Source organism: Crocuta crocuta, unplaced genomic scaffold (genome assembly GCF_008692635.1).
Source record: "Crocuta crocuta isolate KB4526 unplaced genomic scaffold, BGI_CrCroc_1.0 scaffold330, whole genome shotgun sequence".
NCBI lineage: Eukaryota > Metazoa > Chordata > Mammalia > Carnivora > Hyaenidae > Crocuta > Crocuta crocuta.
Window position 1 is genome coordinate 1325939 of NW_027530521.1, and position 24924 is coordinate 1350862.

The following is a 24924-nucleotide window of genomic DNA, read 5'->3' on the forward strand; positions in this document are numbered from 1 at the left end:
CCGTGCCTGGCTTGGAGTCATGACTAATCACTGCACCTGCTCTGTCTGGCAGACCCATGCTTTCGAAAACCTTCTCGCAACATCACCTTTAAGTCCTTGGGGTATATGAGGATGGTGAAGAGCAATAAAAGGTGTGAGGTTCTTGGCCAGAGGGTCAACTCATCTTGAGAAGACAGGTCAAGACCAGAATTCATTGGCTTATGAAATCTTTATTTCCTCTAGAATAGGGATGGCAGATAGATTTTCTCCCGAGTGCCAACTCTGATTGGTTGACAGTGGGTGCCTGAGGTCCTGCGGAGACTCCACGGGGAACGTGTCATGATTTTTAGTGACCTCTCCAGGCACTGGACAGAAGTGTATAGCATGTATACTTTGTATCTTCTATTTCTGTTCTAGGTCTATGAGGACTTCATTGTCACAGAACTTGACTTTGCCTTGTGGTGATAGTCCCTGGCAAGACTGTCAGATGTAGTAAGCAAAGTACTGGGGACAAGGAGGGCTCGGTACAGGCCCAGATCTGCTACTAGCTCTTTTTTATCTTAGTGAAGTTTTGTAGTGAAGTCTGAGAATGGATCAAATCGACACGAAGATTCCTTTTATTTTTATTTGCTTCCTTTTCTTTTAAAAAAGCTTCCTTCTCATAATTTATCCACTACATCTCAAGGCTAGGACAGGGAGTTGGGATCCCTTCTTGGGTTCCTAATGATGATTAGGAATCATGGAAGTCTTGGTGCCAAATGTCAAATGTTATGTCAGAGCCTGGTAGTTGATTTTCTGAGCCACAGACCTTTTATAGAATAATACTTCCATTAATTCCTGTATCTCTTACTGTGGGCCAAGCCTGACCACAGAGCTTAGATTCTAGCAACAGCCTCCACCCCTACTCCATGACCCCCCCCCCAAAAAAAGAAAGAGAAAGCAAGAAGGACTGAAGTTTCTTGTATTTAAATGACAAGAGATCTGAGAGTAATTTACAGTGTGTAATTTTTCCAACTTTGGTAAGGGATATGTGCACCAAAACAGAAACAAGTAGAATAGTTCAAGGACAACTATCCCCTCGCTCCACCTTTGTTTGTTTGTTTTTTAAATAACTCACATCGAGAGAAAAGCATTTTAAGCAATGAAATCCAGTCTAACATATAAGCCTGTATACCTGTAGAAAGTACCCCCTCCCAAAGGCTCAGGTTATGGGCCAGGCCATGAACAGTGACCACTTGAGCTGGGAACTCAGGAAGAACTTTTCAAATGAGAAGAAAAACATGAATGCATTGAGCACACACCATTTGCTTGAATGACTAGGAGATGTTTCTGGGAGAACAAAATTTGGTGAATCCATTTTGACACCTTGTGACCACACGAGCCAGTGTACTTAGGTATTCATTCAACACTGCCTGAGCCTTAGTGATCCCGCTAATCTGTACTGTCCTATCACTTCAGCAGGAAATGGGAATGGCAGAGGAGGCTGCGCCTGGTGGCCTAGGTCTTGACAACAATCTGGCAGGGGGAAAATGAGACTTTAGCAACAGTGTCAAGGACTGGCACCCTGTTTTTGGGTTATGCACATGCCTTGGCTTTTATTGTCCTGATCGGTAAAATGAAAACGTTGAGCTAGATGATTGCTAAGGTTGTTTCTAGCATGAAACTTGTTTTTATGTTCCTTCCAAGAAACCTTAAGGATGAAACAAGAGTTGTCTGGTTCTCTAGATATAAAACCTGAAGCTGATGAGTAGAAAGATGGTTGGTCAAACTCTTACCAGCTGGACATATTTTTATAAGCTGATTACGGTTAAAATATAGTCACTGCCCTTCTTTCTATATTGCATGAACAAAAGATGGATCCTAAGATAAAAAGATCTCTATGGCCCATGGAGAGGTCTCCAAGGTATGAATTGAAGTGTTCACCAAACCTAGGCTACAGCAGACAAAGTCAGTGCTACACAAGAACTTAGAAAAGGCATCTCCAAGAGCTGAGGGTACACAAGGTTCTAAGTGTTAATGCACTGACATTCAAGAACACAGTAAGCTTCAGTTATTTTGACCTATGAACATAATGGTTACAAATGTAGTTGAGCCATTTTCATGGCTAGAAAAACAGTCTATATGAGTGTGTCTTTTCTTCATATGTGAAGATGACTCAACTGATGAACTTAATAGGATGTGTGTTTGGGGATGTTTCAGGCAGCCTTTGTTTTGTAACATTCCCTCACTCACCCATTTATTTTCTCTCTAGATCGTTCTCCCATTAAGCAGCTGGCAGAGGCTAAGCGGAGCTCAGCTTGCGGAACAGAGTCAAGGCTCCAACTCACAATTTTGGCCTCCTTGACATGATGTTAAAACAGATCCAGACAGCCTAATTAAGGGTCTGAGCTTAAACCCAAGGCTGAAGTTAGCCCTAAGCTATGCAATCTGCCTATTTCATTTTACAAGACACGGAGAGCCAAGAACTCTCACTTATCTTGTCCTCAGTAGTTTTCCCTCCAGCCCCTAAAAACCTGTTGACAGCCTGCTAATGAGCTCCCTATCTCTCCCTCTGCCTCCTTCCTCTTTGGTGGAGCTGATGCTTCTGTGGTCAGAGTTCTTGGACAGCCTGAATTTGGGAGGCTATGGGAAAATGGGCTATGAGAAAAGAGAAAAGGGTTATTCATTCCTTCATTCACTCAGTACTTATTAAATGCAACCATTGAAACCCAGGATAGGCTCAGAGGCCAGTCAAGGCACAAGAACACCCAGAGCCACTTAAGACCTGTGTTAACGTCACCCCTGCTCTCTCCAGAGAATAATGCACTAGGTACCGGGACTGAAAGTTGAAAGTCAATCATTGAAGCCCTTCCTCTTAGGCTGGAAATCTGGATCCACATCTCACGGTAGAGCTTTCTCTCCCAGAAAGCAGCTTGTGATTACGATGGAATGAGAACTGTCCCAACCCTAGCAGGCTTTTCAGAAATGCCCAGCACATTTATTCAGCAGCCACAATGTTTGGCATCTGTTTACTGCTTCCAGTTGCAATAATACAGTGTTTGCCTTGATCTCCGATGCCTACAACGGGTTCACTGCCCTGTTAATACTTTCCTTATGTAGAACTACTGAGAGCCCCCTGGAATAAAGTAGGCACATGTCCCTCTAATAAATACATAGATAAATGCTATTTGGTGATAATCCTGGACTGCAAAAGATGACTGGCCAAACATTTATTGAACACCTACTATGGAGCAAGGTATTATGTTAGGTTTCCACAAGGCCTTATAGGATCTGCCACTCCCGCCCCCTGTTACTCATCAGATCTTATCTCTTACCACCCTCCTGCCAACTACTTTGCTTTGGCTATACTGGCCTTCCTGTTTCTCTAACCTGAGAGGTGTGCTCCCAACCTAGGGTCTTTACATAGCTGTTTTCTCTGGCTTGCACTTTCTTCCTCTAAAACTCATGGCGAACTCCTTTGCCTTTCTCAAGTCTTTGCTTAAATGTAACCTTCTTAACGAACCTACTCTGACCACCCTTTATAAAATTGCAGTCTTTCTAACCCTACTTGCCATCTCTTTTACCTTGTTTTACTCTTTTTTCTTTTCCCATTGCACATATTGTTTAATAACATACTATATAATTTATTTATGTGTTATTGTCTATGCTTTTTCACTGTAATGTGAGTACCATAAGAGGGATGTGTGTGTGTGTGTGTGTGTGTGTGTGTCTATTTTGTGCACTGATTATCCCACGTGCCTAAAATAGTCCCTGCACATATTAGGTGCTCAATAAATATTTGCTGAATGAACAAACAAATAAATGAATGGAATCAGGACATCTAATGCCTACCTTCTACTAGAGATGCACCTAAACCATATAAGACAAAAAGGGATTTGCCATCTTGTTCTAAAGCTCTCCAGGATCCAGACTCCATACATCCTTTATTGAACAAATTCGAGTTTACCACCTCCCTCTCCTTATAAATGTAATCTTCAATTTCTTTCTGATAATATTTAAATAAAGTAAACATACCAATGACTGAAAAAGACTATTTGTATATATTCCTAACCCATTTCTCAAAGGTTACTGTGATTTTTTTTTTTTTTTTTGGTGATTCCTAATCTTTTCTCACCATCCTCATCCTGTATTTCCTAGATCTACTTAGAGATTCAGTTTGGATGTCTCGGTTATTACCGTAAACAGGTCTAAAACTAAATACCTTGCCTTCCTTTTGAGACTGGCTTCTCCTGACTTCCATTTGGGCAATCACTGCCTCCCAATCGCTGGCTCAAATCCTGGCATGCTCTTTGACTCATCTCCCTAAATGGGCCCCATCCTCACCTTTGCACTAAGTTATTTGCAAAATCCTTCACTCTTTCTGGAATCTGTTCTCATCATTTCCACTATCACCTCAGCTCAGACTTCTAACTGGGCTTCCAACTCAAACCCATTTTAACACAATCAAGCTAACTAGTTTTCCTAAAGGGAAGTTATGATTTTGTCCCTGTCTGGCTCAGAAACCTTCAATCGCTCCCCATCACCTACCTGAAGTACAAACTCCTTACCTTTAGCATTCAGGACCCTCCAAGAATTGTTCCTTTCTCTGTCAATCTTTATGCCATTACTTCCCAACACTATTCCCATTCAGAAACCAAACTTACATGTTCGGTTCCCTACATACAATGCACTTTCTCGTTTCTATGCTCTTGTGCCTTCTTTTCCCACTACTAGACATTCTCCCTATTTCTAGTTTTTTAATTAACATGTCAACGGCAAACAAACAAGCAAACAAAAGCTGTTTCCCTCCCTTCCCAGTTCCCCTGTTAAATAGTTTCTTGAAATTTCAGGAATGTTCTCATCATTTTCAGGCACGCACACAAATACGTATGCATTTATAACCATATACAATAAAATCATTCCACATATGCTTTTCTTCAACTTGCCTTTTTTTCATTTAAATTTGTGCATCTTTCTATGCTAGGCCATATAGCTTAACCACATTCTTTTTAACAGTTGCATAGTGTTCTATTGAGTGGATACTCATGTAACAAGTTCCCTATGAATGGAGATGTAAGTTTTGGGTTTGGATGTTTTTGGCTTTTGGTTTTTCCCTATCTTCAGAATTGTTGCAGTGAATATCTTTGGGTATTTTTCTTCACATACTTGCATAGATCTGAAGAACAAATTCCTAACAGTGGCATTACTGGGCCAGATATTATACACACTTTACATTTTAACAACTGCTAAATCATCCTTCTAAAAATTTGCACCAATTACACTCTTTTTAAAATTTTTAAAATTTATTTTTGAGAGAGAGAGACAGAGACAGAGCACAAGCAGGGGAGGGGCAGAGAAAGAAGGAGATGTAGAACCTGAAGCAGGCTCCAGTCTCTGAGCTGTCAGCACAGAGCCCGACGTGGGGCCCTAACTCAGGAACAGTGAGCTCATGACCTGAACCAAAGTCAGACACTCAACCAACTGATCCCCCCAGGTGCCCCAGCACCAATTACACTCTTACCAATAGTGCGTTTGAGTGTCTGTTTCTCAGAATCTTGGCCAACCAACGGTTGTCAAACTTTTTCATCTTTGCCAATTTGATAGAATAAAAAATAATCATTTTATTACTTTTACCCATCTCCTTTCCATTTTTTAGTCTGTTGGTAATTACGTATCTTTGAATCCCAGATTCAAAGTCCATCCTTTTTGGGGCACCTGGGTAGCTCAGCTGGTTAAGCGACAGACTCTTGGTTTCAGCTCAGGTCATGATCTCACGGTTAATGGGATTGAGCCCTGTACAATCTGTGCTGTGCATCAGCACGGAGCCTACTTGGAATTCTCTCTCTCTCTCCCTTTGCCCCTCCCCTGCTCATGCTCTTTCAAAATAAACATTTTTTAAAAAAAATCCCTTTCACATATCCTCCCTTAGCAGATTTTCCCCTTCCGTGAGCATCTACAGCTTTTTATGTTGTTTTCATACTGCCTTGAATTTTAGTGACTAGCCTATATGTTTTATTCCCCTGACCAAAGCAGCTCGTAAATTTCTTGGAAGTAAGGCCCTTACCTTATTCATAGAAACATAGAATTTGGAGATAAACAAGACTTTTATTTATTCATTTGTTTATTTATTTTTAAGATTTTATTTTTAAGTAATCTCTATACGCAACTTGAGGCTCAGACATACAACCCTGAGATCAAGAATTGCACTCTGCACCAACTGAGTGGTATAGGGAACCCCCTCTTTTTTTTTAGGATTTTATTTTCAGAGCTAAACAAGGCTTTTAGAAATCATATTAACCAAGCCTGCCGTTTCTATAAATAACAGGAACATAAAGCTTTTGCAGACTGCTTACGGTTCAAAGGCCTTTCCTAGACATTCAATTAGCTGTATTAAATCCTCACATTAAGATTGTGAGGGAAACACTGTTATCTCGTTTTGAAGAAACTAAGCTACAAATGATTTACTGGGAAAAGTGGTTTACTTAGAGCAGGTCCAAGACCAGAATCCAGTATCCTGGCTCCATTCGCTGCTTCTTCCACTCTATCCCAGAGCCTCTCCTTTCCCTCACGCACTTAGCTGCACTATCGATATTTGCTGAATGAAAGGACTTTTAAAAAAATAGCAGGTGTTGACAGTCGCTTGAATAGCTAAAATTAAATAAAGCAAACATGCTGATGGCCGGGGATGCACAGTTCTCCACACATCTGTCGCCTTTCTTTCAGGCGTGCGTGCGGGGTGGGGGTGGGGGTCGCCGGCAGCTTTCGTTCTGGCGACCCTCGCCCCACCCGACCAGGCAGAGCTGGTTCCGAAGGAAACACGGCTGCGCGCGGCCCCTTTAAAGCTGCGGGCGGCGCGTGCCCACAGTCCTTTCAAATGGACCAATAAACGCGCGATGGGCGGTCCGCCGAGGACCAATAAACAACGAGGACACTGCGGGGTGTGCGGCGGCCCAAGCGGTTTCAAACGGCTTAGAGCAGGCCCCTCGGTTCTGACCCGGCGGAGGTGAGTGGCCGGTGGGCCCGACCCACCCGGCTAGGCTCTCGGGTCCGGGCGTCGCGCGCGCCTAGGGACCTTGAACCCTGGGCGGGGGACCTCCGCAGACGCGCCCCTCCCTCGCCGCAAGAACCCGGCGGGTCTGAGGCGGCGAAGCGGGGCGGAGGCCGGGGGACCTGCGTCTGGCGAGGCGGGGGGGCGTGGGCGCTCGCGTGCTGTCGAGGCCGGGATCCGGGTGACCCGAGCGCGTTGTGGCGGAGTGCGGGCGGCAGCGTCCGGGGAATCGGGGCGGCGCAGGGCCGCGCCTGGCGGCTGAGGGTGTTCCGGGACTGGGGCGGGGGCCCTGCGAGCCGGCCCTGCTTCAGTGCCCCTCGCATAATTGTCAAATGAATGAATGAGTGATTAAGAGTCTAGGAGGGCTGTCGTGGTTGTGACGGGCCCGGTCGCCTGGAGCGTGACAGACTGCGGTACCGGGGCCTGCCCGCGCACCTGTGTCCCTGCTGGCTTGCTGCGGTTTTAACAATTCCGATCATACCGCTCCGCCCTCACGCCGGGCTTTCTCTCTCAAAAGGTGTCAGTAGAGTTCGGGTATCTTTTTAGCTCTGAAGGTTTCGCGGTCCTGTACAATAGCAGGCAGTGTAGATTAGCTTAAGCAGGCCCTGCTACTTTACGGTGGGGGTTCAGTAAACTAGATTCTTACTTTTTAGATCGTACCCCTCTTAAGCTGTTGAGATAGCTACCCTGCAGTGGCGGAAACCGTCAGGCAGGATTTAAATGCATCCTGTTTTGTTTCTGGGATAGAGAATGATGAAAGCGATGTTGCCAGAGTGGCTACTGTGTGTTAGAAAATATATTCGTGTTGATGAATCCTAACAATGAGTTTTTCATTCAGCATCAATAGAGGGTAAAGTGGTTTTTGCAGAACTTGCCCCAAATTTATGCTTGGCTCTAATTCTCACGGGGAACTAAGGCATCAAATCTTGGCCCAGAAATGCTGCCTGTCTTATTTTATGCATAATTATAGTAATTGAAAACTCATTTTTAGAGAGGTGAACTCCTTCTTTTTCCATTTTCATCACCCTGAAAAGTCCTTCTTTGACCTAAAGAGCCAATATATTAAGCTAACAGTATTTTGCAACTTTTGGGAAGTCTAAAAGATTTGAACTTTTCTTTAGTGATTGGACAAATTGTAATGTTGTTTGTAGAAAAATGATACAAGAAAGGTGAAATCACTTTGTTTTGCTAGCATAAATGAAACTTAGTTGGTCAACTCGCGAGAAAAAAATTTTTTTACACAAGTTTTTAAAGTCCGTTCCACGGAGTAATGGCAAGCAAGGTATTCCATAACAATTAATATACCTTATATTTTATTACTTTTAACATTTTGATCATCAACTTTGAATTATGAACAGTAGTATAGCCTACAATTGACGCCTCAATGTTAGCAGCAGAGGTTTTTAATTGCAATAAATTTGAGTCCGTTAATATTATGAACACTGTTCTAGACTCTGGAGAGGCAATTAGAAATAATAGAACATCTTTAACAAGGCCTCAGGATATTGTTTAAATCTTGATGTGGAATGAAAACTTTCCTTTATTTTGAAGTAAAGCCAGGTTCTTTTATTCTCCTTTGACTTAATGGAGCCTCATTGATTCATTCAACACATATTGAGATAGATGCCTACTGTGTGTTAAACACTGTTCTCGATTCTGGGAATACACTAGTGAACCAGAAAAAGACAAAGCTCCTGACCTAAGGGAGTTTGACAGTTTTATCTCTCAAAACAATTTGCTGTAGCAAATTGTATTTTCTGTAATCCCTCTGGCCCAGTTCTGAACATTGAACAAAATAAATACTCAAATACTTTTATTAACAGCAGCTAACATTTATTGAATAGTCACTGGGTGCCACATTTTCTCTTTTGTAATCCTCACAGCTTTTCATAGATGAGGAAACTGAGTCTTAGAAAAGTTCAGCAACTTGTTCAAGATCACACAACTGAGAGAATCTGAGTTTGAATCCAAATCAGTCTGTCTCCAGAGCCTTTGCTTTAACCTATGGTTGTACTATATGAAGTAATGAGACCTGTTAGGGAGAAGTCAGGAGCAGTTTCTGGGTAGAATACACCCCCCCTTTTTTTTTTTTTTTTTAAAGCTTCTAGCAGAGTCATGATTAAATATGAACAGTAAGCATGGTAGTTTTTAGAGGGAATATGGGGCAGTTCAAAACACAGTATTTACGGGACAGCTGTGACTTTGGGGGAGACTCTCAGGGAGCATAAAATTGAGATCTTCATCTAATTATCATTGATAGATTCCTGGTAGCTAGTGTTGGAGTGGTTTCAGATTCCTAAATGAGTTTTGTATTTTTACCTCTGGAGTTCAGAATATGTTAGCTCATTCCTCTCAGGGCAGTTGCTCTGTTTACTTGAGATATCTCAGACACATTAGCTTATTCTTTTTGGCTTTTGCATTTGCTATTCTCTTTGTATTCTGGCTCCACTCAGGTCTCAACTTAAATGTCATCTCCTTAAAGAGGCATTTTCTAAGCTCCAATTAGAGTAGCTGTCTTGGTCACTTTTGCCTCACTTTCATTTTTTATTCACCTCATAGCATTTATTGCTATCTGATAGTTCATTTATTGTTTGCTTGTGTATTGTCTGATTTCCTCACAGAAATGAAAGCAGAGCACAGATTCTTTTCTTCTTCTATCCTCGAGATTACCTCAGTGCCTCAAACAATACTTGGAACAAAAAAGGTGTTCAAAACATATTTGTAGAACAAAATTGGCCAAAACTCATAGTCTTCTCTATGTGATAAAGTCATAAAGACAGTATATAACTAAAGCTGGCTGTGTTACTGTGTCTTTGGATGTGAGCAATATTTCAGCAGACTAATTTGGAAAGTCTTCAATTAAGAAAACTGGAAAAATTATAGTTTTATGTTTGTGTCACCTGGGAGGAAAAGTAGGTTTTGCTTCCCCACTCCTGCCTTTGTTGTTATTATTTAATTTTTTAATGTTTTATTCATTTCTGAGAGAGAGAGAGACAGACAGACAGCGTGAGCAAGGGAGGGTCAGAGAGAGAGGGAGACACAGAATCCAAAACAGGCTCCAGGCTCTGAGCTGGCAGCACAGAGCCCAATGCGGGGCTCGAACCCATGAACCGTGAGATCATGACCTGAGCTGAAGTCGGACACTCAACCGACTGAGCCACCCAGGTGCCCTTGTTGTTATTATTATTATTTAAGATTTTGTTTTATTTTTTTTAAGTAGACTCCATGCCCAATGTGAGGATTGAACTCATGGCTCTGAGATCAAGAGTCACATGCTCTACTGACTGAGCCCTCTGTATTGTTGTTGTTTTTTGTTTTTAATTTAAAAAACTTTCTATGGAGTTTTTTAGGGGTATTGGTCAAGTATATTTTAGGATGTCCCTCTACTGGAATTTATCTGATGTTTTTCTTGTGATTAGACTGTGCTTATTGGTTTCGGGGAGGATGTGATTGCAGAGAGGAACTGCCATTTTCATCATATTTTAAGGGTTCATACTATCAGCATGACTTATAACTATTGATACTGACTTTGATCACCTGGCTGAGGTAATATTTGTCAGGTTACTCCACTATAAAGTTATTTTTTTCCCCATTCCATACTGTCGTCTTTGGAAGAAAGTAACTGTTGCCTGGGAATGAAGAGTTATGCTCCCTATTCTTTGGCGTAGAGTACTTGCATAATTTATTTGTAATTCTTCTGCATGGGAATTTTGTCTCTCTTTCCTCATTTATTAATTAGGCAAGCATTTATATCAGTGTGGAATGAAGGATATCAATTTTATACTTTTTTTTAATGTTTTTTATTTATCTCTAGGACAGAGAGAGAGACAGCGTGAGCAGGGGAGGGTCAGAGAGAGAGGGAGACACAGACTCTGAAACAGACTCCAGGCTCTGAGCTGGCAGTCAGCACAGAGCCCGACGTGGGGCTCGAACCCACGAACCGCGAGATCATGACCCAAGCGAAAGTCGGATGCTTAACCGACTAAGCCACCCAGGCACCCCTCAATTTTATACTTTGAGTCATACTCCAATACTACTTTGTTTTATTGCTTACATTATTCCAGCTTTGTCCATGGGAGCTCATTCAGTTGGCTCCTGTACTGTGTGCCTTTAACATACTGACATCAGTGTGTGTATGGGTTTTTGTTTGTTTTTTATGTAATTATATTTTTAACACTCCCTTACTTGCTGACACTACAAGATGCTCTAGGCTCATCTTGCATATTTCTGGTCACAGTGCTAAAATCAGATATTTCTCCAAGGAACTCTGGTTCTTTTACCGGAGAATGGTGTAAGAAACGAAGATGTGGGCAGTCAGTATTCTCATTGCTGCCAGGGTTTTGTTTCTTTTAGGTCCTCTCAGCTAACAGAGCAAAGAGTTTTATGCTAACTCTTACATATAGACAAGTCTGTTAATATTTCTGTGTGTAATCATCTGTAACTATATTAAGTTAAACAGGAGTTCTTACTGAAATCTCCAGTTCTAATCCATTATCACGTAGACCATTCTAGCCTTCTCCACTTGCTGATCTGTGAATTTCCACATCAACAGAAGAAACCTTGCTTCCACCATCCATTTATTTAATTGATCAATTCCAGTATACATGTATAGCAGTATCAGAATTGTTAACGCATACTCTCAGGGGAAACAACTTTATCAACTACAGTACAGTACGTATGTACAGTTCCTTTTGCATTCATCTTAAAAATTCCATTAATTTCCAACGTTACCTAGGTCCACCCCTTTTCCCTATTCCCTTCAGTGAGTTTGTTTTAACACATTTGTAACACAGATTCTCTTTGTCGCAGACAGCATTCTTTTCTGATTCCCCAACCTCCTAAATGACTTTTTTATAAAGTTTATTTATTTTGAGAGAGACGGTGTGTGGGGAGAGAGAGAATCCCACGCAGGTGCCACACTGTTAGTACAGAGCCTGATGTGGGGCTCAGATCTCACCATCTGAACCCTGAGATCCTGACCTGGACTGAATCAAGAGTCCCACACTTAACTGACTAAGCCACCCAGGCGCCCTCCTAAATTACTTTTTAAAATTAGCATACATTGGGGCTCCTGGGTGGCTCAGTTGGTTGAGTGTCCGACTTCAGCTCAAGTCATGATCTCACGGTTCGTGAGCCTGGAGCCTATTTCAGATTCTGTGTCTCCTTCTCTCTCTGATCCTCCCTGCTCACGCTGTCTCTCTCTCTCTCAGAAATAAATAAAACATTAAAAAAAATTTTTTTAATAAAATAAAATTAGCTTACATCAAGTTCACTCTTTATGTTAAGTTCTTTAGGTTTTGACAAATGCATAATGTTACTTATCTGCCATCATAAGAACAGTTTCACTACCTGAAAAAAATCCGCTGTACTTTACCTGTTCATTCTTTCCTCACTCCCCCATCTCTGGGCAACTACTGATCTTTTTACTGTCTCTATAGCTTTGCTTCTTCCAGAATGTTATTTAATTGGGATCATATACTATGTACCCTTTTCAGACTGGCTTCTTTCACTTGGCAGTATCCGTTTAAGATTCTTCCATATCTTTCTGTGGCTTGATAGCTCACAGCCATCGTGTGGTTGTCATGGTTTGTTTATCCATTCACCTGTTGAAGGATAGCTTGGTCATTTCTAGTTTTTGACAATTGTGGACAAAGCTGCTATAAATATTTGTATGCAGATTTTGTGTAAATACACATTTCAGTTTAATTGAGTAAATACCTAGAAGTGCGATTGTTGGATCATAGGGTAAATCAGTGTGTAGCTTGTTAAGAACCTACCAAACTGTCTTCCAAAGTGGCTGTGTCACTTTTGCATTTTCACCAGCAATGAATGAGTTATTTTTGTTTCACATCTTTGTCAGCATTTAGTTTTATCAGATGGGTTTTTTTCTTTGCCATTCTAATAGGTGCATAGCGCTCCCACTTGTAGAAAATTTTGTTTTTTCATGACATTGACTTTTTAAAAATAAATTTTTAATGTTCCTTTATTTTGAGAGAAAGAGAGAGAGAGAAACAGAGACAGAGTGCAGATGTGGGAGTGGCAGAGAGAGAGAAGGGGATACAGAATCCAAAGCAGGCTACACGCTCTGAGCTGCCAGCATAGAGCCCGATGCGGGGCTCGAACCCAGGAACTGTGAGATCATGACCTGAGCCGAAGTCAGGTGCTTAACCGACTGAGCCACCCAGGTGCCCCATGATGTTGGCTTTTTTGGTGAGAAGATGATAGGGTTTTTTAGAGGAATTATTTAAATAAATTTTTTGTTTTGTAATTTAGATACTCAGAAAAGTTGCAAAGATGATACATAGAATTCCTGTATACTTCTCACCCAGTTCCCTATTGTTAATGTCTCACCTGGCACATTTGTTAAAACTAAGAAACCAACAACTGATATATTACTTTTTGCTAAACTCCAGATTTTGTTTGAATTTCTACAGTTTTATTACCATTTGTATCTTCTTTCTGCTTCTGATCCAATTCAGGATAACCCATTACATGTAGGTTTTTCTCTCTTAGTCTTCTGTTGTCTTCATGACTTTGACAGTTTTGGAGAATAGCCAGTTATTTTGTGTAATGTCCCTCCTTTTGAGCTTGTCTGATATTTTTCTCATTATTAGACAAGAGATACATGTTTTTGGAAAGAATGCCACAGAATACCATCGTTTCATATCAGGTGATATCAATATGATATCATTAATGATGATTGATCACTTGATTAAGGTAGTGTTTGCCATGTTAATATGTGAGGTTACTATTTTTCCTTTTTTTAAATGCATTTTTCCTTGTTTTTGTAAGGTTTTTTTTTTCTAAGTTTATTTACTTATTTTGAGAGAGAGAACCAGTGGAGGAGGGACAGAGAGAGAGACAGAGGATCCAAAGCAGGCTCCGTGCTGACAGCAGACAGCCTAATGTGGGACTCAATTGAACTCACAAACTGTGAAGTCAGAACCTGAGCCAAAGTCGGACACTGGGCTACCTGAGCTACCCAGGTGCCCCAACTATTTTTCATTTTTTATATTGAATTCTTTAGAAGTAGATCACTAAGTCTAGCCCACTCTCAAAGTGGGTGGAGGATTTAAGATACACTTCCTGGAGAGAAGAATATCTACATATATTATTTGGAATTTTGAAAAGAAGATTTGTTTCTACTCCCCCATTTACTTCTTTATTCAACCATTTATCAATACCAGTGTATTTATTTTGTAATTTTAGTTATAATCTGATTCTATATTATTTAGTTTTTTGCTCAGATGTTCCAACTTTGACCACTGAGAAGTCTTTCAGGTTGGCTCCTGTGTCCCTTTGATATGCCTCCATCCTTTTTTTCATTTTGAGCATTTCCTCACTTTCTGGTACTACAAAATGCCTCATACTCATCTTATATTTCCCCTGCTCTACCCAGAATCAGCCGTTTCTCCAAGGAGCCTTGGTTCCTGTCATTGGACAGTGATTTATAGACACCAAGGTCCGGGTGCCCTGTGTGTTCATTGCTGGGGGTGTCTTCATTCCTAGACCCTCTCAATGGACAGAGCTAGGTAATTAATATATGTATGTTTGCTAACTTAGGTATATGCACAGACACATAATTGTTTCTGTATCTTTCCATCTGTATTTATATTAAGCTAAACATGAGTACATACAGTTCTCTCCAACTTTTAGATGAAACATATGTCCCAAACGAATGTCTTTGCTTTTTACTGAGATCAACCCCCCCAGCTCCCCGCCCTGACTGACACTTTTTAAGTGCCACAGAAAGCATTGTTTTTCATGACCCGGTGATAGCAGTTGTTTGACCTGGGATATGATCTTTGTTTGGAAATGCATTCAAAGCATAAATTCTGACTTAGTTAGAATAGTCATATGTTTTTGGCATTAATATGGTGTCAGATAAACCGTGGTGACCTCATGTCTCTTGACCTTGTCTCTTCAAACATGATTTTCATTATTAAGAATAAGAGCCCTATTCTTTGATCTTTTTTTTATAATTTATTTTATGTTTGTTTATTTTTGAGAGTGAGAGAGACAGAGCACGAGTAGGGGAGGGGCAGAGAGAGAGGGAGACACAGAATCCAAAGCAGGTTCCAGGCTCTGAGCTGTCAGCACAGAGCCCGATACAGGGCTCGAACTCAAAACCGCTAGGCTCTGACCTAAGCTGAAGTCAGATGCTTAACTGAATGAGCCACACAGGTGCCCTATTGATCTTTTAATTATATTTTTTAGAGATTTGTTATTAAATAAAAGTGATTTTTAGATCCTTTCTATAAAGATGAGAAGAAATGGGGCACTTGGGTGGCTCAGTTGGTTGAGCGTCGGACTCGGCTTGAGTCATGATCTCGTGATTCGTCAGGCTCTGTGCTGACAGCTAGCTCAGAGCCTGGAGCCTGCTTTAGACCAGTGTTTCCCTCTCTCTCTGCCCCTCCTCTGCCTGTGCTTTATCTCTCCCTCTTTCTGTCTCTCTCTCCCTCTCAAAATAAATAAACATTAAAATTTTTTTAAAAAGATGAGAAAAAATTGAGTAGTTTCAAGTATTAAAATTTGTTTAATGTGGATGACTTTTTTTTTCATTTTTTAGTCATAAGACTTAAAGTAGCATTTTATTTATCTGAAAGTCAACTACTAGGAAATAAACCATAAAAGTCTTTTCAGCAGCCTAAGTAGGTATCACAAATTTTATTGACTTCCCTCAAGTAGATCCTGCTCCCTCTTACAGTTTCAGCCTGCTTGTTCTTTAAATTAAGAGCTAAAATTAAAGAGGCATCACTGCCACAAGCTAACTAGAAGTGTTAGCTTGATTAGAAGAGTTGAGGAAGGAAAGCTACAAAATGTAAAAATTCAAAAATGCCACTGGAACCATTTAGATTTGGTACAAGAGTCCTTCATACCTCTGTGGCATTAGTGGATTATCCTGAAAAGTTTAAATGATTATTAGTATACTTTGTTTAAGAAGACTAGGAAGCTTAGGTGTTTTCTCTGATTTATATGAAAAAAAGTTACACAAAGTAGTTGTTTCAGGGAGAGACCTCTCCTATTTGGCGCTCTTGGCTGTCTAGAACATCTCATTCCCTAATCAGTTTTGTAGTTTTATTTTTTATTTTTTGTATTTATTCCACAGTGTTTTTAAAAAATCATTTTGTGTCCTTATCTACATGTAGCATGAAGTCTCTTATTTGTAGATTTTAAGAATTTTTTTTCGGGGTGCCTGGGTGGCTTGGTTAAGCATCCGACTTCAGCTCAGGTCATGATCTCATGGTTTGTGGGTTTGAGCCCTGCATCGGACTCTGTGCTGACAGCTCAGAGTCTGGAGCCTGCTTCGGATTCTGTGTCTCCTTTTCTCTGCCCTCCCCCACTCACACTCTTTTTCTCTCTCTTTCAAAAATGAATAAATATTTTTAAAAAGTTAAAAAAAATTTTTTTCAGTACTGTAATTCCACATTTCTTTTTTTTTTTTTTTTAATGTTTGTTTATTTTTGAGAGAGAGAGAGAGCAGGGGAGGGACAGAGAGAGGAAGATAAAGAATCCCAAGTGGGCTCTGATAGTGGGGCTCCAATGGTGAGATCTTGACTTGAGCCGAAATCAAGAGTCTGATGTGTAACTGACTGAGCCACACAGGCTGCCCCCCCACTTTTTTTTTAATGTGGCACATTCTTTTTTTTTTTTTTTAAGGTCTCGTGAAAACTTCTTAGTCTAGAACTAGCATGAGTGCTTCATTTAGGAGTAAAAGACTAAATCTCATATCAGAAGTCTCTGCAGTAAATCTCTGCAGTAAATAAAACCATTTAAACATTAATTTATACTTTAGAGGATTGCCTGCTTATTTTGAGCAAGGTTTAATATGGGAAATCTGTCCAAACAAAATATGGGCAGTCCCTTTGAGAGTTATAAAAATGGCATTTACTTTTTAATTAATAGTAAATCTGTTTTCTCTAGGATAAAAAGGAATAGATTACTTGTACACCAAAAGAAGCAGTTTGTTTTAAAAAAGAGACTTAATGTTTTTTGGTCCTAAGAGCTCTGTGCTAATTTAGGCCTTTCTTGGACCAGAAGACTGAAATATGGGGTTAAGTCTGAATAGAAGCTAAAATCCCTGAATAATTGGGATGATGCTTATAACAACACAATAATGGAAGTTACCATTTCTTTCTCTCTCTCTCTCTTTTTTTTTAATGTTTATTCTTGAGAGAGAGAGAGAGAGAGAAAGTCTAAGCCTGGGAGGGTCAGAGAGAGAGAGAGGAAGACACAGAATCTGAAGCAGGCTTCAGGCTCTGAGCTGTCAGTGTAGAGCCCTACGTGGGGCTCAGACCCACGAACCATGAGATCAGGACCTGAGCCAAAGTTGGACGCTCAACAGACTGAGTCACCCAGGCGCCCCTGGTAGCTGCCATTTCTTGAGTGTTTGGTATTTGCCAGGCATTCTGTTAATATTCCTTCCTTGCATAAAGTCACTGGATTTGTATAATATGGCCCTTTTTAGCCCCTGTTTGGCTACTTGAGTTACATTTCTGTTCTTTTGTTCAGCTCTTTTGGGCTTTCACACACATGTCCCCACTTATTATGGCTTTGCCTGGCTAATTCTTATTAATTTCCTTTAGTTCTTAGCCTTAATTACAGGCATACCTCGGAGATACTGCAGGTTCAGTTCCAGATGACTACAATAAAGAGAATATCACAATAAAGTGAGTCATGAATTTTTTGGTTTCCCAGCACATATAAAAGTTATGACTTTTACACTATACTTTAGTCCATTAAGTATGCAGTAACGTTATATCCAAAAAAAACAAAACAAACAATGTGCATACCTTAATTAAAATATATTGCTAAACAATGGTAACCAGCACCTGAGCTTTCAACGGTCTGTAATCTTTTCACTGGCAGAGTCTTGCCTTGATGTTGATAGCTGATGACTGATCAGGGTGCTGGCTGCTGAAGGCCGGAGTGACTTTGGCAATTTCTTAAAATAAGACAGCAGTGAAGTCTGCTGCATTGATGGACTTTTCCTTTCATAAACAATTTCTCTGTAGCATGTGATGCTGTTTGATAGCATTTACCCACAGCAGAACTTCTTTCAAAATTGGACTCGGTCCTCTCAAACCCTGCTGCTGCTTTATCAGTTAAGTTTATGTGTTATTTCAAATCCTTTGTTGTCATTTCAACACTTTGACAACACCTTCACCAGGAATAGATTCTATCTCAAGAAACCACTTTCTTTGCTCACTCATAAGAAGCAATTCCTCATCCATTAAAGTTTATCATGAGATTGCAGCAATTCAGTCTCATCTTTAGGCTCCACTTCTGATTCTAGTTCTCCTGTTCTTTCTTCCACACCTGCAGTTACTTCCTCTACTGAAGTCTTGAACCCCTCGGAGTCCTCCATGAGAGTTGGAATCAACTTCTTCCAAACTCTTGTAAATGTTGATATTATGACCTCTTTCCATGAATCATGAATGTTGTTCTTTTTTTTTTTTTTTTAAGTTTATTTATTTTGAGAGAGAAAGGGAGAGCGAGAATCCCAAGCAGGCTCCGAGCTGTCAGCGCAGAACCCAACATGGGGCTTGATCTCACGAACCGTAAGATCATGACTTGAGCTGAGATCAAGAGTCAGACACTTAACCAACTGAGCCACCCAGGCACCCCAAATCATGAATGTTCTTAATGGCATCTAGAATGGTGAACCCTTTCCAGAAGTTTTTCAATTTACTTTGCCCAGGTTCATCAGAGGAATCTTACGGCAGCTACAGCCTTATGAAATATATTTTATAAATAATAAGATTTAAAAGTCAGAGTTACTCCTTGATCCATGGACTACAGAATGGATGTTGTGTTAGCAGGCATGAAAACATTAATCTCATATATCTCCATCAGAGGTCTTAAGTGACTAGGTGCATTGTCAATGATCAGTAAGATTTTGAAAGGAATCTTTTTTTTTTCTGAGTAGTAGGTCTCAACAGTGGGCTTAAAATGTTTGGTAAACTGTGTTGTAAACAGATGTTGTCATCTAGGCTTTGTTTTTCTTTTTAAAAAATTTTTGGGTTTTTTTACATTTATTTATTTTTGAGAGACAGAGTGAGACAGAGTGCGAGGGAGGGAGGGGCAGAGAGAGAAGGAGACACAGAATCTGAAGCAGGCTCCAGGCTCTGAGCCAGCAGTCAGTGCAGAGCCGGACGCGGGGCTAGAACCCACGAACCATGAGATCATGACCTGAGCCAAAGTCGGACACTTAACTAACTGAGCCCCCAGGCTTTATTTTTCGATTTGTAAAGCACAGGCAGAGTAGATTTAGCATAGTTATTGAGGGGCCTAGGATTTTCAGAATGGTAAATGAACATTAGCTTTAACTTAAAGTCACCAGCTACATCAGTCTCCCTGACAGGAGTCAGCCTGTCATTTGAAGTTTTGGAGCCAGGCATTGACTTCTCCTCTCTACCTATGAAAGTCCTAGATGGCATCTTCTTTAAACAGAAGGCTGTTTCATCCACACTGAAAATCTGTTGTTTAGTGTAGCTACCTTCATTAATAGCTAGATCTTGTGGATAACTTGCTGCAGATTCTCTGTCAGCACTTGTTGCACTTTGGTGTTATGGAGATGACTCTCCTCAAACCTCATGAACCAACCTCTGCTAGCTTCAGAGTTTTCTTCTACAGCTTTACCTCTCTCAGCCTTCATAGAATTGAAGAGTCAGGGCCTTGCTCTTGATTAGGCTTTGGCTTAAGGAATGTTGTAGCTGATTGGATCTTCTGTCCAGACAACTAAAACTTTCTCCATGTCAGCAATAAGGCTGTTCTACTTTCTCATCATTTGTGCATTCACAATTTGGCTAACTTGACATAAGAGGTCTAGCTTTTGGCTTATCTTAGCTTTGGATGTGCCTTCCACACAAAACTTAATCATTTCTAGCTTTTGATTTAAAGTGGGAAACGTGGGGCACCTGACTGGCTCAGTTGGTAGAACATGTGACACTTGATCTCAGGGTTCAAGCCCCATGTTGGGCATAGAGTTCATTTAAAAAAAAAAAAAAAGAATGAGGGGTGCCTGGGTGGCTCAGTCATTAAGCATCTGACTTCGGCTCAGGCCATGATCTCATGGTTCGTGGGTTCGAGCCCCATGTTGGGCTCTGTGCTGACAGGTTGGAGCCGGGAGCCTTCTTTGGATTCTATGTCTCCCTCTCTCTCTGCCCTCCCCCACTCATTCTCTCTCTCTGTCTCTCTCTGTCTCTGTCTCTCTCTCAAAAATAAACATTAAAACAAATCTTTTTAATGGATGGATTGATAAATATATTAAAGTGAGAAACATGCAAATCTTCCTTTCACTTAAACATTTAGAAGTCATTGTAGGGTTATTAATTGGCCTAATTCCAGGATTGTTGTGTCTCAGAGAATAGGGAGGCCTGAGGAGAATGTGAAAACAGGGAGGCTCGAGGAGAGGCCAATTGGTGGAGCAGACAGAACACAACAACATTGGGGTGCCTGGGTGGCTCAGTCAGTTAAGCATCCAACTCTTTTATTTTTAATTTTTTTAATGTTTGTTTATTTTTGAGAGACAGAACACAACTGTGAGAGTAGCAGACAGAGAGGGAGACACAATCCAAAGAAGGCCTCAGGCTCCCAGCTGTCACCACAGAGCCTGATGCTGGGCTTGAACCCACAGACTGTGAGATCATGGCCTGAGTTGAAGTTGGATGCTCAACCAGCTGAGCCACCCAGGCATCCCAAGCATCCAACTCTTGATTTTGGCTCAGGTTGTGATTTCACAGTTGCGAGATTGAGTTCCGTGTTGGGCTCTGCGCTGGACCTGGAGCCTGCTCTAGATACTCTGCCTTTCCCCTGCTCGCTCACTTTCTCTCTCTCTCTCTCTCTCAAAAAAACAAAAAATAACCCCAAAAGGCGCCTGGGTGGCTCAGTCGGTTAAGCGTCCAACTTCAGCTCAGGTCATTATCTCACGGTTCAAGCCCAGCGTTGGGCTCTGTACTGACAGCTAGGTGAGAGCCTGGAGCCTGTTTCAGATTCTCTATCTCCCTCTCTCTCTCCCTCCCTCTCTCTCTCTCTCAGAAATAAATAAAATAAAACATTTAAAAAAAAAAAGAACATTTATTAAGATTGCGGTCTTGTATGGGTGTGGTTCGTGGTGCCTCCAATTACAGCAGTAACATCAAGATCACTGATCCAAAAAAACCAAACCAGATTACTGATCACAGATCACTGTAACAAATATAATAATAATGGAAAAGTTTGAAGCATTGTGAGAATGACCAAAATGTGACATAGACATGGAGTGATGTAAATGCTATTGGAAAAATGGTGCCAATAGACTTTGTTTGATGCAGAGTTGCCACAAACCTTCAATTTGTAAAAACCACAGTATCTAGAAAGTGCAATAAAGTGAGGTATGCCTGTATCACTTTCTCAGGGAGACCTTCCCTGACTCCTCAGGTAGATTATGTGCCTCTCTCATACTCTCATAGTAGCTGGCCCCTGGGCTACTGACTGTATTTTACTACCTGTATTCAGCACATAACTGAGTACCTAACAGTAACCTCATGTGATCTGCCAAGCAAGTGTACTTGTGGGGCAGGGGAATAATGTGGATATTAGGGGAGAATTCTTAACATGAATGAGGCCAAATTTCATTTAATTTTTACAACATTTAGTTGAATTGCCTTAGGCAAGTTGCTTAACCTCTTTGCCTCAGTTTCTTTGTCTGTAAAATGGAGATAATATCAGCTTCAGAGTTATAAGAATTTAAATGACTCAGTAATTTAAATACTTAGAATAGTGCCTGGGACATGGTGAATACTCCAGAAGTATGTATTAAGTAAGGAACCACATGAAGATGGTGCTGTTAGGGCAGGTGATGAAACTGAGACTCAGCTAGTGTGTGACAAAGCAAGTTTTAGAATTCAGATCTAACTTCAGAACACAACATGACTGGTTTAGAGACTGGAGCTCTCTACAATTAGATTTATTGCAAACAACTGTTCTACTGTCCTGGCTTTGCCAAAGTGAAAGATTCTAAAATTAAAATTACCTTCTTTTCATGGATTTTATAATAAAAATGGGTAACCAAGAAACAGTGGCAAAACTCGTAAAATTTCAAAATCTATCACTGAATGATTTTTCGCTTTGAAAAAGGGTTTACTTTAGAAATCCATTAAATATATTCTGTTTTCCTGACATTTGAAATACACATTCAACATACAAAATTCTATTTATAAATAACTCCCGGAACACATTTATTATATACTTAAGACTTCTGTGGTTTGATGAAATGATGCCATTTTAGGAATTATGTTAGAGTGCAAAGCACTCTGCTAGATGCTAGGGTAATAAATAAAATTTGGTTCCTTCTTTCAAAGGAGATATGATGCCCAAAAAATGTTAAGGGGGAGAAGTGAGGCTTAGCTTATGGGATGAGTAGAGAGAGAACCAGCTTCAAGGCTTTTAAAAACATTGAAGCTTTTTTCTTTTTTTTTTTTTTAAAGAAATGGCTAGGTATGAAAGTGAAAAGTAAAAGTTCTTCAGCCAGCCCCTTAGATGTTCTCCTTAGAAGTAGCCTTTGTTAACAGTTTTCTGTGGATCCTTCCTGAAAATTTGTATGTGATTTCAAACAAGTACAATGTTGTAATTTGTTTTCTATGGCTGCTGTAGCAAATTACCACAAATGTGGTGGCTGAAAACAACAGAAACTTGCTCTTTCACTGTTCTGGAGCCCAGAAGTCCAACACAATTTAGGATGAGTCTTCTGGGGGCTAAAACCAAGGCAGGGCCATGTTCCTCCAGAGGCTCTCTGGGAGAATCCCTTCCTTGCCTCTTCTCTTGGCTGTTGTCATTCCTTAGTTTGTATCACATCATTTCAGTTTCTTCTAATCTTGCTCTTCTCTGTCTTTATGTGGCCTTCTACGTGTGTGTCAAATTTCCCACTTTCCCTGTTACAAGGATGTATGTGATTGCATTTAGGGCCCATTCAGATAATGCAGGATAATTTCCCCATCTTATGATCCTTAATTTCATCACAGCCACAGAGACCCTTTTACCAAATAAAGTGACATTGACAAGTTGTAGGGATTAAAATCTAGTATTTTGGGGGGTCGTTATCAGCCTACTACCAATGGTTTTACTAAATGCAAAAATGACTTCATATACAGCCTTCCAATTTTCTGTTAAAAATTTAATGTTATTTCTTCCACATGAATATTTAAATGTTTAGTCTTCATCTTTTTTTAAATAGTTGCAGAGCATTTTGTTGAATGGATGAGCGTCTTTTTAAAAGTTATAAAAACATGCAACACAGAAAAACCACCATTTTTAATTAACTTTTATTTTTATTTTTTTAAGTAGGCTCTACCCAGCACAGAGCCCAACATGGGGCTCGAACTCACGACCTTGAGATCATGAGCTGAGATTAAGAGTCATCCAGGGACGCCTGGGTGGCTCAGTTGGTTAAGTGTCCGGCTTTGGCTCAGGTCATGATCTCATGGTCTGTGGGTTCAAGCCCCATGTCAAGCTCTGTGCTGACTGCCAGCTCAGAGCCTGGAGCCTGTTTCAGACTCTCTGTCTCCCTCTTTCTCTGACCCTCCCCTGCTCACACTGTCTCTCTCTCTCTCTCTCTCAGAAATAAATAAAAACATTAAAAAAAAAAAAAAGAGTCATCCAGTGCTTAACCAACAGAGCCACCCAGGCACCCCATAATTAAGTACATTTTTTAAAAGTTTATTTGAGAGAGGAGAGAGAGCAAGGGAAGAGCAGAGAGAATCCCAAGTGGACTCTGCATCGCCAGTGCAGAGTCCTACTCAGGGCTAGAACCCATGAACCACAGGATCATGACCTGGGCGGAAGCCAGAGGCTTAACCGACTGAGCCACCCAGGCACCTCTAGGTACATTTTAAACTAAGTACATTCCCACTGTTGTGAAACAGATCTCCAGAATTTTTTTCCATCTTATAAACCTGAATCTATACATTCTCTTCCCCCCCCCCTTCCCCCAGCCCCTGATAATGGTCATTCTGTTTTGTTTCTATGAATCTTACTAGTTTAGATACCTCATGTAAGTGGAATTATACAGTATTTGTCTTTTTGTGACTGGTTTATTTCACTTAGTGTAATGTACTCAAAGCTCATTCATATTGTAGCATGTAAGAGGATTTCCTTCCTTTTTAAGTAGGGAAGTCTTATATTCTACTGTCTATATAAATATTACATTTTGTTTATCCATTCATTCTTCAGTGGACATTTGTGTTGCTTCTACTTCTTGGCCATTGTGAATAATGATGCTTTGAACATGGGTGTACAAATCATGTTGAGACCCAATTTTTAATTCTTTGAGATATATGTGTATGTATATATATGTACACACATGTGTACACACTCAGAAATGGGATTGCTGAATCATACAGTAATATGGTATTTTGAATTTTTTGAGCAACTCCATACTATTTTCTATAGCAATTAAACCATTTTACAGTCCTACCAATGGTGTGCAAGAGTTCCTATTTCTCTACATTCTTGCCAATTATTATTCCATAGTAATCATCCTAATGGGCGTAAGTTTTTTTTTTTTTAATGTTTTATTTATTTCTAGGAGAGAGAGAGAGAGACAGCGTGAGCAGGGGAGGGTCAGAGAGAGAGGGAGTCACAGACTGAAACAGGCTCCAGGCTCTGAGCTGGCAGTCAGCACAGAGCCTGACGCGGGGCTCGAACCCACGAACTGCGAGATCATGACCTAAGCGAAAGTCGGACGCTTAATCGACTAAGCCACCCAGGCGCACCCTAATGGGCGTAAGTTGATATCTCATTGTGGTCTTGATTTGTATTTTTCTGATGATTAGTGATGTTGAACATCTTTTCATATGCTGTTGGCCATTTGTATATCAAACTTGGAGAACTGACTATTGGAGTTTTTTGCCCATTTTTTTTTAGGTGGGGTGTTTGGG

General features: G+C 40.6%; 1 protein-coding gene across 1 annotated transcript in view; it reads left to right on the plus strand.

Annotated features, from left to right (window-relative positions):
- The first annotated feature begins 6901 nt into the window (after nt 1-6901).
- The window catches only part of CKAP5 (cytoskeleton associated protein 5), a 111357-nt gene continuing 93334 nt past the window's right edge, over nt 6902-24924 (plus strand). Inside the window, exon 1 of the mRNA XM_077767388.1 lies at nt 6902-6961. The gene's annotated coding sequence lies outside the window, so the exon portion shown is untranslated. The remainder of the gene's footprint in view (nt 6962-24924) is intronic.